This window comes from Giraffa tippelskirchi, chromosome 12 (assembly GCF_054371585.1).
Source record: "Giraffa tippelskirchi isolate mGirTip1 chromosome 12, T2T-mGirTip1v1.2.pri, whole genome shotgun sequence".
NCBI lineage: Eukaryota > Metazoa > Chordata > Mammalia > Artiodactyla > Giraffidae > Giraffa > Giraffa tippelskirchi.
Window position 1 is genome coordinate 38,247,689 of NC_137286.1, and position 17,013 is coordinate 38,264,701.

The following is a 17,013-nucleotide window of genomic DNA, read 5'->3' on the forward strand; positions in this document are numbered from 1 at the left end:
GTAACTTCCCGCAGACTAAGGGGGCGCTCGGGACACGCGTTACCCCAGCGGCCGGAAGGCCCAGGGCGTCTCAGGTGAGTCCAGCTCCCAGCCTAGCGGCCAGCATCTCCCTCCCGTCGGGGTGCCTGGGGGCCTCAGTCATTCCCCTAATAATGTCTGACCTCCTGTGCGGAAAGCCTTACTCGTCCCCGCGTGAGAGCGCGGCTCGCCTGAGCCTTGGGAGAAGAAACCACAAGGCAAGACGGGTTGGCCCCGCTGAGAACCAGGCCTGACGGAGGGACACAGCAAGGGGGCCAGAGACGTTTGGCTTTGGGAGGAACCTCGGGGGAGGACGGCACTGTGGGTCCCCAACTGTCCATTTCCCAGCTGCGCCACCGTGGGCAAGCTGGCACCCCTTCTCAGCACAGGGCTCCATCTGTGTGTGCAGTGACAACAGTCATCTCCCCAGTGGCGCTGTTCAGAGGATGACAGGAGCGCTGGCCATGCCACCAGCTTTTGCTGAGTGTTTGCATGAGCTCTGGCCTGCCTCGCAGTAGGAGATCACTAGTTGTGCAGACTTAAACGCCACCTCACCCCCACCGCCTGACCCTGGGACCAGTCAGGGGGACAGTCAGTGGGGTCTTCCTGGCTCTGCTGCCTCGAGCAGCCTTGAGTCCAGTAGAGACACACTTGGTGCACCTGGAGAGCTACAGAAGTGTCACACATGGGACAGGTGACTGGCCAGGGTCTCTTCGCCCATTCCTCCCAAGGGCTGTTGGTCCCAACTGGCCACGCCTGAGAAGCAAAGCTTCACCCTGATTAACACTGGCAGCAAAGCAGAAACTAGGCCAGGAAGGCCTTTAAGTGGGAAGGGGACCAGTGACCTGACGGTCTGCCTCTGGATGGCTGTAGAGAGCTCAGGGTGTGCGCTGGTGGCTTGGCAGGTAGAAGGCAGGTGATGAGGGGCAGGTGATGTCCGGCGGGGACAGAGCAGGACCCAAGGATGATGGCCTCCCTGTGGCCTCTCCAGCCTCCCTCTCAGGAGCCCTTTGGTTTCGTAACCCACATGATTCACCCTTTCTGCAGGCATGAGTCACCCCAGTGGAGGTGGGAGCATGGGAGGCCCGACAGGGACCAGCCGAACTCCTGCTCACACGACCTCCTGCCAGGGGCCCCTTTTGGAACCTGGAATTGATTCCCCACACCTTCTCCCTTTTTCTGCACTAAATGCAGTCTGTCCTCCCTTTCCTCCCCTGCCATGCAGGCTCAGCTCCCTGGGCCTGCCCCATCAGGCAGAAGGCAGACCCCTCCTTCCCCACCTGTAGACAGCCTCGCCCTGCCCACCCGAGAGGCAGGAGGCCCGAAGGCAGGTGGGGTTGCCCTGTGGGAGACCATACCACCCAGAGGGGCAGAGGCAGAGCCAGAACCTGCAGCTCACCTCCTCCAATGCCACCCTGGCTGCCCACAGAGGAGGGTCACTGTCACTTATCAGCAATATACCTGTCCCCTTCTGGCCCCTGTTGCCAGACTGTCCCCAGGCCCTGGCCTGGACCCTGTGTTGTTCTCCTTCAAGTCTGTGACCCTCCAGGTGGACCTAAAAGCTGTCAAACAGAGTGAAGTAAGTCAGAAAGAGAAAAACAAATATCATATGTTAATACATATATGTGGAATCTAGAAAATAATACAGGTGAACCAATTTCCAGAGCAGAAATAGAGACACGGAGGTAGAGAACCAACGTATGGATACCAAGGGGGGATAGGAGGGAGTGGGATGAATTGGAAGATGAGAATTGACATATACAATCCTTCATGTATAAAATAGATAACTAATGAGATGCTACTGTTTAGCATAGGGAAAAAAAAAAAGCCACAATCTGTTTGCAGGACATTAAGTTAACCTTAAAAATGCATTCCAATATACATTAGACGCAGACAAATACCATTTGATTCTACTTAATGAGGTATTTAGAATAGTCAATTTCATAGAGGCAGAAAGTACACTGGTAGATGCCAGGGATTGGGGGTTGGGGGGGTGCGAGTGTGGGGAGGGGGAGGGGGAGTTAGTGTTTAATGGGGACAGAGTTTCAGTTCAAGAAGGTGGAAAATTTGGGAGATTGATGATGGTGAGAGTTGCACAACTATGTGAATGTCCTTAGTACCACTGAGTTCATTCATCATATATATGGTTAAAACAGTATGTTTTATACTATGTGACTTTTACCACAATAAAAAAGAAAACATGAAAAGAAAGTGTGTGACTCTCTTCAAGCTAAGGCTACACTGCACAAAATCTAAGTTATTATGAGGCAGCTCATGCCTCCCAAGAGTGCACCCCATGACAGCAGTGATTTTGACAGACAGAGATAAGGGTTTTTCTATAACAATTTAGTAGATTAAGGGATTCAGCCCACTGAGCTGAGAGTAGACTAAAATGCATCTGAATTTTTATTTGGAGGGATCAGAATTTATTAACATCTGCTCATTTGGGGCTAAACTTCCCATTTATTGTGGACGTGCCCAGACAATATCTTGGCTTCAATGTGGTAGGCAGACCAGCTTCCCAAAATGAACATCCCAAATCACAGTGCCTCCTGTGGCTTCCTGTCGATTTCACGGTGACAGGACGGCTCAATCACAGAAGTCTAGCCCTCTGCTCTGTGATGGGACCTGGAATGCAACTTGGCTCATCTTCTTGCACTCACTCTAGCTTCAGCTCTCCAGACTGCCCTTGGGGGTTGCACAGCTCAGCTCTGCACGGAGGGGTAGGTCAGCAGTCCTGCAGGTAGATAGGACATGGACCAGAAAGGTGACTAGAACCAGGACATTTTTTAGAAGTTGTTGTTTTTTTTTAATTACTTTTTGACTGCACCGTGCAGCATGTGGGAATCTTAGTTCCCCCATCAGGGATTGAGCACACACCCCCTGCAGTAGCACTGGGATAACCAGTGGTAGACTACCAGGGAAGTCCCTTCAGAAGTTTTAGCAAATGCTAATATGACAACGTGATATTTATGCCAGCATCTTCCCAAATCAGACCAGAGGCGGCAGCATCGCTGGTGGATGTTACTTTACACAAAGGCTGACCCCTTTACACAAGTGCAGGCTTACACAGCTGGGGCCATGAGATGCCCAGTACTGCCCAGACCACTGAACAGAAGGTGACTTCACATAGCCACTGGGGTGTGCTGGAACAGAATTTGATCCAGAAACTTCCTCCATTTAGGCAACAGGCACTTGACTGAAAAATTGCATTTCTGGACATGTGCTCTGTTTGGCAGGTCAGGGTGGCCCCCACAGAGTGTCTGATGTGAGGGAAGAGCAAGCCGTCAGCAGACCTTCGCCCCTGCTCTGTGCAGCCCCAGGCAGAGTTTCTCCAGTACCCTCTGCCAGAAATGGCAGTGGTGATGCTGTCTCCACGCAAGAGCTGCAAGGCCAGTCAAAGCTGAAGCAGGCCAAGTCCTTCACCCAGTCTGGCACCAAGTTTGCACTGAACAAATGGTGACCACTGCTGCCGGGCACCAGGAGCCTCCAGTGGAGCATGGAAATGTCCTGTCCTCCACCAGGCCTTGTCGCACATTTCCTCGCATTTTAACATCCCGGAAATCTCACAGATGGTGTTTTGTGATCACCACTATCCTGGACCGAAATTGAGATCTTTCCCGGTAGGTTTCTGTTTGCTCCCACCAGTAATCTGGGGCACAGCTCCTGAAACCCCTTGGGGACCACGTGGGTGGTGTGGCCCCAGCTGAGAACCAGCTGACCATTCAAAGGGTCAGGATTCCTCCTTGACTCCACCATGGCCAGGCCAGGGGCCACAGGGCTCTGTGCGGTCCCTCTCTGGTGGTGGTTTACTTCTCATCTTCTCCTGAACCGACTGCAGCCTTTCACTGGCACAGCTTCATGGAAGGGTCCCCGTGACACTCCCCAACTTGGACACATTCCCTTTCTTAGTAACATGTCAAATCCTGATCATCTTCTACTCAAGGTCGTCTCTTGGATTTGATGAGTGTGGCACTAGTGCCTCTGAGGGATACTGCAGTAAAGATAAGCTGTTTAAACCTCTCACATGTATCTGACCTTTTTTCTTATAGCATCTATTGACATCCTACAGCAGAGGTACAGAGTGCGGTGTTTTTAATGAAAATCTGTTGTGACTCCTTTGGCAAAGCAAGGGCTCTTCCATTACCTGGTTAGTGTGAATTTTCAAATCCTACCCTTCTGTCGGGAGAAGCTCTGGGTGCTTTAGGCTATGCAGTCTTCAGAGGTGTGACACCTGATGAGACGCACAAATGCATCCTGTGGAGCTGACAGCCCCGCCACCGAGCCTGGATGGCACACCGGTCCCCAGCCTGGGGGACAGGAGATGCTGACACAGACACTGCATACAGCACCCAGTGAGAGAGCCTGAGATGAGGGAGGGGTGAGAAAGAGCAGACCTCTGCCTCCCTTCGTGCACCTCCATCTTTACCCCACCCGCAGTCCCAGAGAAAGCTTCACCCAGGCCCAGGGCATCTACAAACCAGGGATCCCCCAACCAACCCCAAGTCTTTTCAGCCCAAATCCCACGTGGAGCCACTGCCTCTAGCTGAGGCGGGTCAGGGGTCTTGCCCTTCCCATGTTCTGTGCTCTGCCTTCCGTTCTGTGTTGCTGCCTGTTTTGCTGCCTGTTTATCTCATCACCTCCTTACTGTGGGCTCCAATTCCTACTTGACTCTTTTCTGGGGGGATGTCTGACCAGCTGGGATGGGGGCCATAAACAGTTCCCACTCCCCGCCTCCTTGTCTTTCTGGTTAGATTCTCCTTTTACATGTAGATCTTCCATGTCTGAAGAATCTTGTGATAACTGCTCTTCCTGCAAAACAGTTATCCTGGATTAGCAGTTGTCTATCTCCGTATTCCTTTCATAAACTCCCATGTGGAAATTAGTGTCAAGCGAGGAATTTATGAGCAAAACAACAAAATCCCTCAGAAGCTTGTCCCAACTAAGAATAAAAGCCTTGCAGTTTCTCCAGTTTCCCTTCTTGCCTTGGCTTCTAGGAGGCTCAGAAGATGAGCTTTGGGACCTGCATCTGGGTGAAGACACCATCACTCTGATGCCAGGACGAGTTTTGGCTTCACTGCCCAAGTACTCTTTCCAAGTGAGAGTAAATTAGGAACTTGGGCCCCTTCGCAGTCTCTGCAAATGGAGCAAGTCAGTGGACAGGGTGGCAGTGGGGGCTGCAGGCACAAGCTGGAGAGAAGAGTTCCAAACAAGCCCTTTCTAGACAACTACTGTCTCGGGGGCTGGAGTGTACACAGAGATAGTGGGGACATGTATCTCAGGGGACACAAGCAGAGTGGCCAAGCTGGATGGGTGGACAAATTGGCTACTGGGGCCAGAAGGCAGCAATGCGGTCCTTCTCCGTCCTCCCCTGCTTTCCAAGCCACCCATCCCCGGTTGCCCCGGTCCCCAGAGAACTCCTACTTGTGGCCCCACCCCACCCTGTGAGCTCCTGGCTCTTCACCTGATGGTCACTCTGGGCCCACAGTCGACCACAGTTGAAGAACCAGCCACCAGGTCTCTCTGACACTTGCCATCCACACTTCCAGGGTCATGCAAGTCCCCACACTCCTTTCTCCACTTCCACCCCAGCCCCACCCTCTCTCTCCCAGGCCCTCACCCTTCCCTACCAGGGAAGGTCTTCTCAGGGAAGACCCAACTCTCCTACCACACCCAAGGGCTCTGCTGCCCCACCCCTGCGGCCTCAGGACCCCTGTCCTGCCCCATGGTCACGCAGGGGCTTCCCTGCTCCAGCTGCCAAGTGATCTCTGCGCACGAACAAGTTGCTGTGGTCCCATTGTCTCTAAGACAGCAATGACAACAGACTCTCCGGCAGCTCTCCGTTTCTCTCCCTCCTTTCAGAGCAGCTCTGTCACCGCTGCCCACGTCACTAAGTCCAGGGGCCAGTCCTCAGCCCTGGTCCTCAGGCCCTTCCTGCAGCTCATGACCACTCGGCCCTGAAGCCTTTCCCACGTGGTCTCTGGAACACCCCCCTCACCCTGCTGGTTCCCCACCGCACAGCTGCTCCTCAGCCTCCACAACCTACTCCTTCTTGGCATCAAGGGCCCCAGGCCCCCGTTCTTGGGCTTCTTCCCTCTTCCCTCCCCCTGCCCCCAGCACAGTCTGCTGTTCTCACACTGTGGGCTCCCATTACAAGCTGATGGCTCCTAATCCCATGTGGCCCAACAGCTGAGCTGTGGACACTGAGGGAGTTTCCCCTCTGCACCCAAGGCCCCACACACAAACAGCTCTGGTCTGCCTAGCACCTACTCTGCCCCAGACTTCCCATCACAGTAGAGGGCAGCCCTTTCGACTCCTCCCCAGTCTAGGCTCTCAGGGATCTGATTGTTTCTACCTTGGAAATGCGTTCAGAGTCAGTTCTTCTCACCACTCTCACTGCTACCACTCACACCTGCCCCCTGGTATAACTAGGCAGTCTCCCAAATGCCCCCCTACTCTGCCCATGCCCCTTGAATCAGCCCAAATCATGAGGGACCATGTGAAACAGTCACTAAGGCCACTCCCTGGTGCAGAGTCCTCCGGTTTCCAGGCTCACATAGAGCAAAACCGAAGTCGGAGCAGCCCAGATGTCCTGTGTGACCCACCCCACCCCCACCTCCACCGTGCACAGTGGACTGGTCAGATATTGGAAGCACATTGAACTGGATGATTTGAGCTTCCTGGAGGAAGTGACTTTTAAGATGAGCTCAAAGAAATAAACAGGAAATACCCAGATGAGTAGATGTCTGTCAGGTCTAAGTAGGAAAACACAAACTGCACCAAGTATTTACAGTGGAGGAACTGGTGGCCTGGGCAAGGGAGGAGCTGAGGGGTGGGGAAGGAGGGGCAGCCCTAGATCTGCACCATCTCCCCCATCCACCCCTGCCTGGTGTCACCAGCTCCAGTCTTCGCACCTGCAGTAGGACCAGCACATGCAAAGGTCCTGATATGGGAAGAAGGTAGAGGGGCAGGAGTATTGACAGTGAAAGAAGCGTGGCCTGAGAGGAGGCAGGGGGCCAGGCTGGGGCAGCCTCATCAACTCTGGTGAATATCTGGACTTGATCCCTGGAGGAGAGACACTGCCCCTGCTCCAGCCAGTATCTGAGCCACCCTCATCTTCAGAAAGCCACACCCTGGATCCACGCCTTTAACCCTTTACTCAACACCCTCACTGCCTCTGGCCTCTTTGACCCCGCCCAGACCCTGGCCTGGAAGATTCCCTGTAACATTCCCCTGCCTCTCTCCCCGGCCCCTCCTTCCCAGCCCGTCCTGGAAGAGCCCTCACCACTCACGCAGGCTCCGGGGGTAACTCCCCATGTGATCTCCGGCTCTAGCTCATTGCCCCTCAAATCCACCCCCACCACACCTGACATGCTCCTGGGAGCCCTCTCACACCACCGTGAGTCTCTGTGGCCACCGGGGTGGAGCCCAGACTCCACAGGCACAGCCTTCGTGCCCTTAGCAGGCTGGCTCTGTCTTTCTTGCTCGTCTGGCCCCGTCATGGGCAGCCACGTTCCCAGACAGACCAGCCCTTCAGGCCCAGGCTGCCTGGCTTTGGACATCTCCTCCCTGGGTGTGCCTTTCTCCCCTCCCCGCCCCCACACAGAGATTCCTCCTGGCCTCCTGCCTTGGGGCACCTCCTCCAAGAAGTCTTCCTTCACTGAGAGTGTCCCTCCCTCCTGTCCCCAGGCGGAACTGCTGCAGTGCTCTCTTTTCTGTCCTGGAGCCTCTCACACCCAGCTTGGTGCCAGCTGGGGACTGAGCCTCAGAAGCACTTTCCATCTCATGGGGCTCCCCGGGCCCCCCATTCGTCCCTGCAAGATGAAGCCTCAGGCCCAATGCCCCTCCCCTGCACAAACCAGCTGGAACCTCCTTCTGGGGCTTCCTACAGTAGTGTCTTCCAGAACTCTGGGGAAGACGAGCTGCTCTGATGTAGGCGGGCAGGACTGTGAAGGGAATTCTCCAAGTTTAAAGAACGATTCATTGGAGCCCTGGGTTTTCCCTATAAATGTGACAGTGAGCATCCTAAATGTCACTCCACAAAAGTTCTCTAACCTTCGGTGACAGGTGACAGTGACTTTGCTGAAAGAGTTAAGACCAGAACACCCAACCACAGACATCCAGGAGCAGCAGCTGGTCCAAGGCCAAGGGCAGGAGAGCCAGGTCCCACTCACGCCGAGCCGCCTGGTGACCAGGGTGGGCGTCGGGCTTGTCAAGCCAGGGCATGAGGGGCTTCATGACAGCAATGGGTCACATGAAACAAGAGCCACAGAGACAAGAGAAGCCTGGCGACCGCAGGCCACAAGAAGCAAGACACAAGGACATCCCCTTTCCTGTCCAAGTGCTCGCTGCTTTGATTTTCTGCTGACATGAGCACAGCTTCGGGCAGTCTTGGTCTTGGGCGGGGCAGGCAGCGGGCAGGGTAAGGCTCTGGGAGGAGGGTGGAATCCAGCCCAGCACCTGCCGGCTGTGTCACTCTGGACTGCTCACCTGGCCTACTCAGCCTCCAGAATGGGACTCGAAATGGGCCCTCCCTGGAGAGTGGACCAGCAACGCGCCGTAGCCCACAGCCGAGCTCCTGAGGCATGTGTCTGGTTTGGCAGATGCTGGCAGGGGTTGTGGTGACAGCAGAAGCGTGGGGCGGCAGGCACTGTGCCGAGTTACATTTAGATGTTACTAAAACCTAAATGGTTTCTGTTATCTTGCTTGGATCTATGTGGTGGATTTAGGGCTTCCAAAAATCCACTTGAGGCTTTTTATATATTCACTATTTATAGTCTAAACTCTCCCAAATCCCCAGCCCAGCCAGCACATCCCTGTTATGCTTTCTCTCTGCCCAGACACTCCAGCCTCGGAGAACAGAGCTGCGGGATCTGCAGCCCTGGCCAGCCCAGCATGCTTTCTCCTGGGGATGAAACCAGGGACTCCTCTGCTCCTTGCAGAGTCGCTGGTCACCACGTCCAGCCCCTCTCCCTCATAGGAACTCCAGCAACTCTATCCATTCCTGCCATTCCATACAGTCATTCACAAAAGGTGGAAAATTTGGTTGCTATTATTTAGTTACTCAGTTGTGTCCGACTCTTTGTGACCCCATGGACTGCAGCACACCAGGCTTCCATGTCCTTCACCATCTTCCAGAGCTTGCTCAATCTCATGTCCATTGAATCAGTGATACCATCCAACCATCTCATCCTCTGTCGTCCCCTTCTCCTCCTGCCCTCAATCTTTCCCAGCATCAGGGTCTTTTCCTGACTCAGGGTGAGTCAGTTCTTTGCATCAGGTGGCCAAAGTATTGGAGCTTCAGCTTCAGGATCAGTTCTTCCAATGAGTATTCAAGACTGATTTCCTTTAGGATTGACTGGTTTGATCTCCTTGCTGTCCAAAGGTCTCTCAAGAGTCTTCTCCACCACCACATCAATTCTTCAGTGTTCAGCCTTCTTTATGGTCCAACACTCACATCTGTACACAACTACTGGAAAGACCATAGCCTTGACTATACAGACTTTTGTCAGCAAAGTGATGTCTTTGCTTTTTAATATGCTGTCTAGGATTATCATAGCTTTCCTACCAAAAAGTGTCTTTTAACTTCATGGCTGCAGTCACCATTCACAGTAATTTTGGAAACTTTGGTAACCATACGATATTTCTGTAGCCCATACGATTTTGTGTCCTGCTCTCTTCATCTGGATCAGGGCCAATCCCTTACTCTTTGCCTTTCTCCTGAGCTCCTTCTCCCTCCATCTTGTGAGCTGATCCTTCATATAAACCAGCAACAGTGAACAGTGTGCTCCATCACAGGTCACAGGTGTCACTGTCGTTCACTCAGTCTCCGCCCTTAGGCCAAGATGCTGTGCCTCTCAGGTCAAAGTTCATGTGGGACTTGAGGCACAAACAAGACAGCATGGCAGGAAGTGAGCTCAGGTCCTGCCCCCAGAACAGGAAGAGAGGGTCCAGACAGAGCAGATGCCCAGGCAGGAGGACGAAAGGCAGTGTATCACTGGGCTTAGAGCACAGACTCCTGAACTGACCATCTACCCAGCCCTGCCCTTCCTAGCTGTGTGACCTCAGGCAAGTCAGTTAACCTCTCTGGGCCTGGGTTTTCCCAACTGAGGATAAAATGGGCATAATATGTGTGTTCACCAGGAATGAATCAGGGTAGATATAGACTTGTGCCCTTGCCTAGACAGCATCACAGAAGAGCTGTGACTATGAGACAGGGTAGGTATAGACTTGTGTCCTTGCCTAGACAGCAGCATATAAGATCTGTGACTATGAGGCCACAGGCTGGGAGGCATCTGACTGCTACCTGTGAACACAGACGCTGTAGAAGTGTGTGTACTGCGTGAACACAAACGCGCTCCAGGCCGGCCGGCCCCGAGCTGCCACTCCTTGAAGACAGATGCTCCACATCCTAGACCCAGAAAGAGCACATCATGTGCAGCTCTGGGGTCACTAGGTGGGAGACAGGCAAGGGAGGGGGGAGGAAGGGGGCTGAGAAGAGAAACACACTCAGCCCTCCTGAGGCCTCTGCCAGGCTTTCCCGCACGTCTGTGTCTCATTGGTTTTGGAAACTGCCCTGAATAGTACCTATCATTTCTCCCATTTCACAGATAGGAGAGTCGAGACTCAGAGGGAGGAAGGGCCTTGCTTAAGGCCTCAGACTCCCCTGAGGTTGAGTGAGCCAGAGAATGTTCTAGGCAGGGTGGAGGTGGCAGCTCTGAGGGCACAAGGTGAAAGGCAGACGAGGAGGTCAAGTCACATCCAGAGATGCCTGTCCCTCTCCGCACACAGTGAGTGAGCTCCCTGGGTCTCTGGGTCACAGACCAGGCTGCAAGGGCAGGAAAGCAGAGCCCTGACTGGCCCACCTGTGTCTCAGCAGGAACAGGCGACAGGCCCAGGGAAGTCCCTGCCATCAGTGACCTGACGTCTGTGGCATCCCCACCTGGCTGTGCTCCTGGGTTCTTGGGGTCCCTACAGAACTGCCCCTGGGGTCATCAGGCCATACTGCTGCCCCTGGAGGAAACAGAGGAAGGGAAGCCACTCCGGACTGCCAGCCCAGTGCAGCGGGGAGGGAGACCAGGTTTTCCAAGCTGGGGACCCCCTGGCGGGGGGCCCACCATCCCAAGAGCTGCCTCCACTCCCGGTCTGGGACACCCTCCCTGTCAGAAGAACTCAAGGAATTGAGTTCCCTGGGTGGTGGCAAACTGGTCCTTTGGGATGAAAAGCCCAAGGACACACCCATATGTCCCTAGAGCAGACGGAGGACTAGCTGGGAGGGGTGCAGACAAATACTAGCCACCCAGTTAAATCTGAATTTGAGGTAAACAGTGAAAAAATTTCAGTATAAATGTACCCCACACAATCACTGGGATATACTTATACTGTCTATCTGAAATCCCCACTTAACCTGGCTACCATGTATTCTTCTTTGCTAAGTCTGGCAGCCTTACATGGTATCACATGCTTCAGCTAGAACTGGGGAGGGCAGGTATCACTGATCCTTTGAGAAGTGTCAGGCAAAGGCTTTGGTGTAGAAGTTCAGAACACTTTCTGATGGGGTCAGGAATCGAGGCAACACAAACCAGCAACAAAGTCTTGCCTTAACTTTTCTGATGCCTTCCTCCTTAAAGACAAGGCCCTCTATCAATGTCTAGAAACATCTTTCTGCCCCCCCCAATGTCTACAAGCCTACCCTGCCAGTGGCTTGTGGGAACTAAATTATATCTTCTTTTTCAAAACAGAAAAGAACATAAAAGGTCTTCTCTCCAGGGCAGCAGCCACATGCCCCTGAGCTAGGCCATCAAGGATGAATATTCTCTTAAAAATAAAAATTATGGTGCACTTAAAAAGGAGCATGTTATGTCAGCAGTGGTGATAAGACAATTTATTACTGTCTACAAAAAGAAGGCTCTAATGACGTGGTGGAAGCTGGCTCAGTGGGCTGTAAATTATGAGCCATTCTCTCGTTGGCGGAAATAAATCCTCCCGTCAGTCACTGTGCTCCCTGTGACGGCGGGCGGGCTGCGGGGCGGCAGGAACGACATGCCCACCTCCCAGGAACAGCGCCTCCACTCCTCAGGCCCCCCACTTGTTCATGGGAACATTGTGCCATCTCTAGTCACAATTTTGGGAAATGTGTCCTTTTTGAGATGAAAAAATAGCAACTATTTATGGTCTTCTAATAAGCAAATAAAAGAAAGAAAGGAAGGAAGAAGGAATGAAGAGGGTAGAAAGCAGAGTTCACTGTGGAGGAGCAGGGCCTGTGGTCAGAAGGCCTCACAGACACCCTGCTCTGAGAGCAGTCCCATCCCTCCTGAGCCAGGCTTCCCTTGGCCAGAAGATGAAGCAGCTGGGCTGAAGGCAGACCCACAGGGACCACTGTTACTATAGGTGAGGCGAGGAGCCTCCTGAGTGGAGAGAAGTTCAGGAAGAGCCGGGGCAGCACCTGCTGGAGACGCTGAGGCGGGGCCTCCTTCACCCTCCGGGAAGCTGAGCTCAAGGAGACTCCCAGAGCCTGCTCCCCGAATCCAGAATTCAGTGTAAACAGCCTCAAAGCCTACCTGCCTGCCCCTAGCAGAGCTCGGGAGCACCCCACGTCTCCCCTCCAACGGCCTTACACCGTCCAAAGGTGAGCTGTGCAGTCAGCCCTTCCCCAGGAGCCCACTGCCGAGGTGTGCCTGGACACACCCAGCCAGACAGAGACGTGCACACCGCGAGCAAGTAACGCAGGTGATCGCTAGGCAGCAAACACGACCACATGTCTAGTGTGAGTGAGCCTGGGCTTACGTGCTTTCATAGAATGGCTAAAGGATTAGTTGGTAGGGTTGCCAGACAAAAACTGGGTTGTTGTTGTTGTTCAGTTGCTAAGTCAACTCTTTGCAACCTCATGGACTGAAGCACTCCAGGCTCCCCTGTCCTCCACTATCTCCTGGAGTTTGCTCAAGCTCATGTCCATTGAGTCGGAGATGCCCTCCAACCATCTCATCCTCTGTTGTCCCCTTCTCCTCTTGCCTTCAATCCTTCCCAGCATCAGGGTCTTTTCCAATGAGTCAGTTCTTTGCATCGGTGGGCAAAGGACTGGAGCTTCAGCTTCAGCATCAGTCCTTCCAATGAATATTCAGAGTTGATTTCCTTTAGGATTGACTGGTTTGATCTCCCTGAAGTCCAAGGGACTTTCAAGAGTCTTCTCCAGCACCACAATTTGAAAACTGGATGCTGAGTTTAATTTAAATTTCAGATAAACAATGGGAAAAAATTTAAGTATATCCCACATAATAGTTGGGATATACTAATAAAATAATTTGTTATTTATCTGAAATCCCAACTTACCTGGCTCTCCTGTACTTTTCTTTGCTAAATCTGGCAGCCTTAGGTGGGTATAAAATGCTTCAGCTGAATTGGGAAGGGCAGAGTATCACTAATATTTTAAGAAGAAATGCCAGGAGAGGAACTTCCTTGGTGTTCCAGTGGCTAAGACGGCGAGCTCACAATGCAGGGGCCCGAGTTCCATCCCTGGTCAGAGAGCTAGATCCCACATGCCACAGCTAAATATTCCACATGTGGTTGCTTAGTCACTCAGTCATATCCAAGTCTGTGTGACCCCAAGGACTGTAGCACATTAAGACTCTTCTGTCCATGAAATTCTTCAGGCAAGAATACTGGAATGGGTTGCCATTTTCTTCTTCCAGGGGATCTTCCCAATGTAGGGATCGAAACCATGTCTCCTGGGTCTCCTGCATTGCAGGCAGATTTCTTTACCCGCTGAGCATTCAGGGACACCAAAGACTCTGCATGCCACAACTAAATATCCCATATGCTACAACTAAGACCCAGGAAAGCCAAAAAAAAAAGCACCAGGGGAAGGTTTTAGCTTAAAAATTCTCAACACTTTCTGATGGGACCAGGAATCAAGGCAACGAAAACCACTAACAGTATCTTGCTGAGCTCAATTACAGCCCATCAGGAATCTAGACAGGTTAAAATAACACAAAAATAAACACAAAGATAGACACAGACAGGGAGGAAGGCCATCACAATAAAGCTTGGGGCCTCCGGAAGCAGCATCCACGGCTTGGAATTGGCTCAAGTCAGGAAGCTTTTGCAAGCTGGTGTATCAGGAAGGGTTTGGGTGACCCAGGAAGCATCCTGTTGCCTGCCCATCCCCCTCCCTCCCTGGCCCCAGAGGGCTCCGTGGTGAGAGGAGTGGAGTGAGAGACCCAGGCCTAAGGCCAGAGCAGGCGAAGGTTTCCTGTGTGCATCCCCCTGGAGCATCCCTCCTGGCTCCCACCACTCACCCAAGCACCCCAGCAAAATGGACCAGTGTCCAAATCAGAGGCACCATCCCAAACAACTCCTGTTTCTTCTGTCATTTCCTTTCACATCTTACCTGTCTTCCTTGAGTTTTAAATTCTGTTTTCCTCCATTTTGTTGTTACTTATTTCCCCCTTCCCCCAAATGTTTTCCTGATCATGAGCAAGACTCTTGTCATGTTTTACAACGCGACATGAATTCCATCTGTTGTCCTTTCTGCTCCCTAAGACCAGACATCCAGGAACCTTTTCATGAACTCTGCTTGGCTGGAGCAGCCATGGTGAGAGACAGCACATGGGGCGCCTTGGACACCAGGTGGGAGGCCGGGGGGACACACAACACCCCCTGCAAGGAAGGATCCAGGAGTGTCTACACCACTGTCTTCTAGTCCAAAGCCAGGGGGCAGGGTTAAGGGTTGGTGACTTCAGTTCTACAATAACCAGCCCTTCTGGAGGTCTGCAGAATAGTGAGCATCAAGGTTGTAAGTAGTCCTAGGGTTGTTTGAGTCTCGGGTAAAAGAGAAGCCATGATACAGTAATTTACTAAACTGTTTCCTAATTATTTGAAAATGGTCATCCTTGTCTGCCACACACGGAAACGGGGTGCCAACCATGAGCTCTGACTAATCCACACTTCTTCAGGTTCAGGGAGACCTGGATGTACCTGCCATCGCCGGACCCAGAAACCTTATTCTGTATTATTTTGTGCTTTTCCCAGAAAAAAAGTGATGGATTGAAGAAGAAAAGCAGGTACAGGCTGTCCTCAAGTGAGCACATTTAAACGCAAAAGCTATGGAAATGTCAAACTTTGGCCACCAGCCCATCATTTGAACACTTTCCAGCCGAGCGTGTCTGCAGTGGCATCATCCCCTCCCAGAGCTGTCAGGCAAGGGAGGGGGGCTATTTGCTGACAGTCACTGGCAACCTGAACCAAACCCTGATGAGGGGGGTCATCACTCATGTCAGCGGAGCTGTCAGGAGGGGCCTTCTCAGTGGGTGTCTAAGTGCCTTTCAGACCAAGCGTTAATAGCCCACCTTGGCCCCAGACCCTCTCCCACAGCCTTGACTCTGCTCTTCTCAGTCTTCTCTTCTAAGTGAGGCTGTGATGCACACTACCTTTGTGCAGACACACATAATGCAAAGCTCTTCCCACAGGTGCCAGGCAAAGGGTCAGACACACAGCCCCAGAGGCAAAGATAACCAAATGGTCATTAAAACCAAACAAGTGCAATCACGGTAAGCATCTAAGGACTGGTGGAAAAGACAATGCTCTGGAAATAGCCTAAAGGGGTTGGCAAGATGGCCTGCATTTTTGGCCAGGTGAGACTTTTTTCCTTGTGAAATATGTGATGTACAGTTTCCACCAGCATCGTAAATGCCAGATTGGATCTCAAGGTCAGAGCATCCGCTGGTGCTGAAACTCAGCATCCCCAGGCAGTCCACGCCATCCTTATGCACCTCGGGGTGGTAGGAATAAGCTGGGGAGGAAATCTCATGGGGGCTGTGTCCATAGGTCTGCCATCTCAGAGGCCTGGGGACACTAGGCCTGTGACCTGGACGGTCAGACATGGTCCATGGGAGGCCTGGCTCAGCAGGTAAGAGGTCACGCAAACAGGAACTGCCTCCCACAATGAGATGGGAGGGGAGTTGGGAGGACGAAGGCCCTGTGTGTCTGCCAGGCAGCAAGTCACTACCAACTCTCCAGGGTCTGTCTGCCAGGACCCAGAGGGGATGCAAAAATCTCCAAGACTGCTGAACTACACTGAACTACACAAGCATGCAAGGGGCTCTCTCTGAGCAGAGGCCACTGGGGAAATCTGTCACAGAGGAGGGTCCCAGCCAGCAGTTGGCTCTATCACTAAAGGTCATAATAGTGGATTTTCTCTTATACTTAGCACTGTTTTATTTTTAGGTCTTCTAAATCACATTGAACAAAATCTGCTTGTCTGTTTTGATTCATAACTCAGATACTTCACTCTTCTTATCATTCACTAGGCATGTACACATACACACACACACACACACGGACACATGGCCTCAAAACAATACCCCATGTTCACTGTAAGCTTATCCTTATTCTTGGGTTAGGAAAGTGAAAGTTGCTCAGTCCGACTCTTTGCAACTACATGGACTGCCTGCCAGGCTCCTCTGTCCATGGAATTCTCCAGGCCAGAATAGTCAAGTGGGTAGCCATTCCCTTCTCCAGGAAATCTTCCCAATCCAGGGACTGAACCCAGGTCTCCCACATCACAGGCAGATTCTATACCATCTGAGTCACCAAGTCCTAACTAAAAATGGACTGTCCCCTCATTCCCAGCAAGGTCAGCATCCTGGAGCCTGATGACAAATGGACGACAAACCCTGAAGACCCTAGTATCCTGATGGTTAAAAAATTTGCTTTTTCCTATCAACAAGCCTTCACATCCAGACCTCAGAACAGGGTGTATTCACAGTACTGCTATTCTGCACTCGACTCCTCCTCTCAATAACCAGTGACGTGGTCGGACAGGCCCTTGTGGCTCTTATTACGACTGCAAGACACCCTTCAGCAATAGCCATCAGGAAGCCTGGAGAAAATAAAAGTTTACTACTTATAGGACCCAGAAACCACAGTCACAGGGAGGTCTTGGGCCAGGGTTTCTGTTTCTATTGAGGCTGAGTATGGTGGTCTAGGGTTTCACAGGCT

The 17,013-nt window shown here is 52.4% G+C and overlaps 1 protein-coding gene and 1 long non-coding RNA gene across 3 annotated transcripts in view; one reads left to right on the forward strand and one right to left on the reverse strand.

The window, feature by feature from the left end:
• PCSK6 (proprotein convertase subtilisin/kexin type 6) overlaps positions 1-17,013 on the reverse strand; it is a 208,113-nt gene that overhangs the window by 168,852 nt on the left and 22,248 nt on the right. The window lies entirely within an intron of this gene.
• On the forward strand, positions 11-4,041 carry LOC145528336 (uncharacterized). Its single transcript, XR_014070301.1, has 2 exons — positions 11-74; positions 3,258-4,041. It is a non-coding gene; the product is annotated as an uncharacterized LOC145528336 (long non-coding RNA).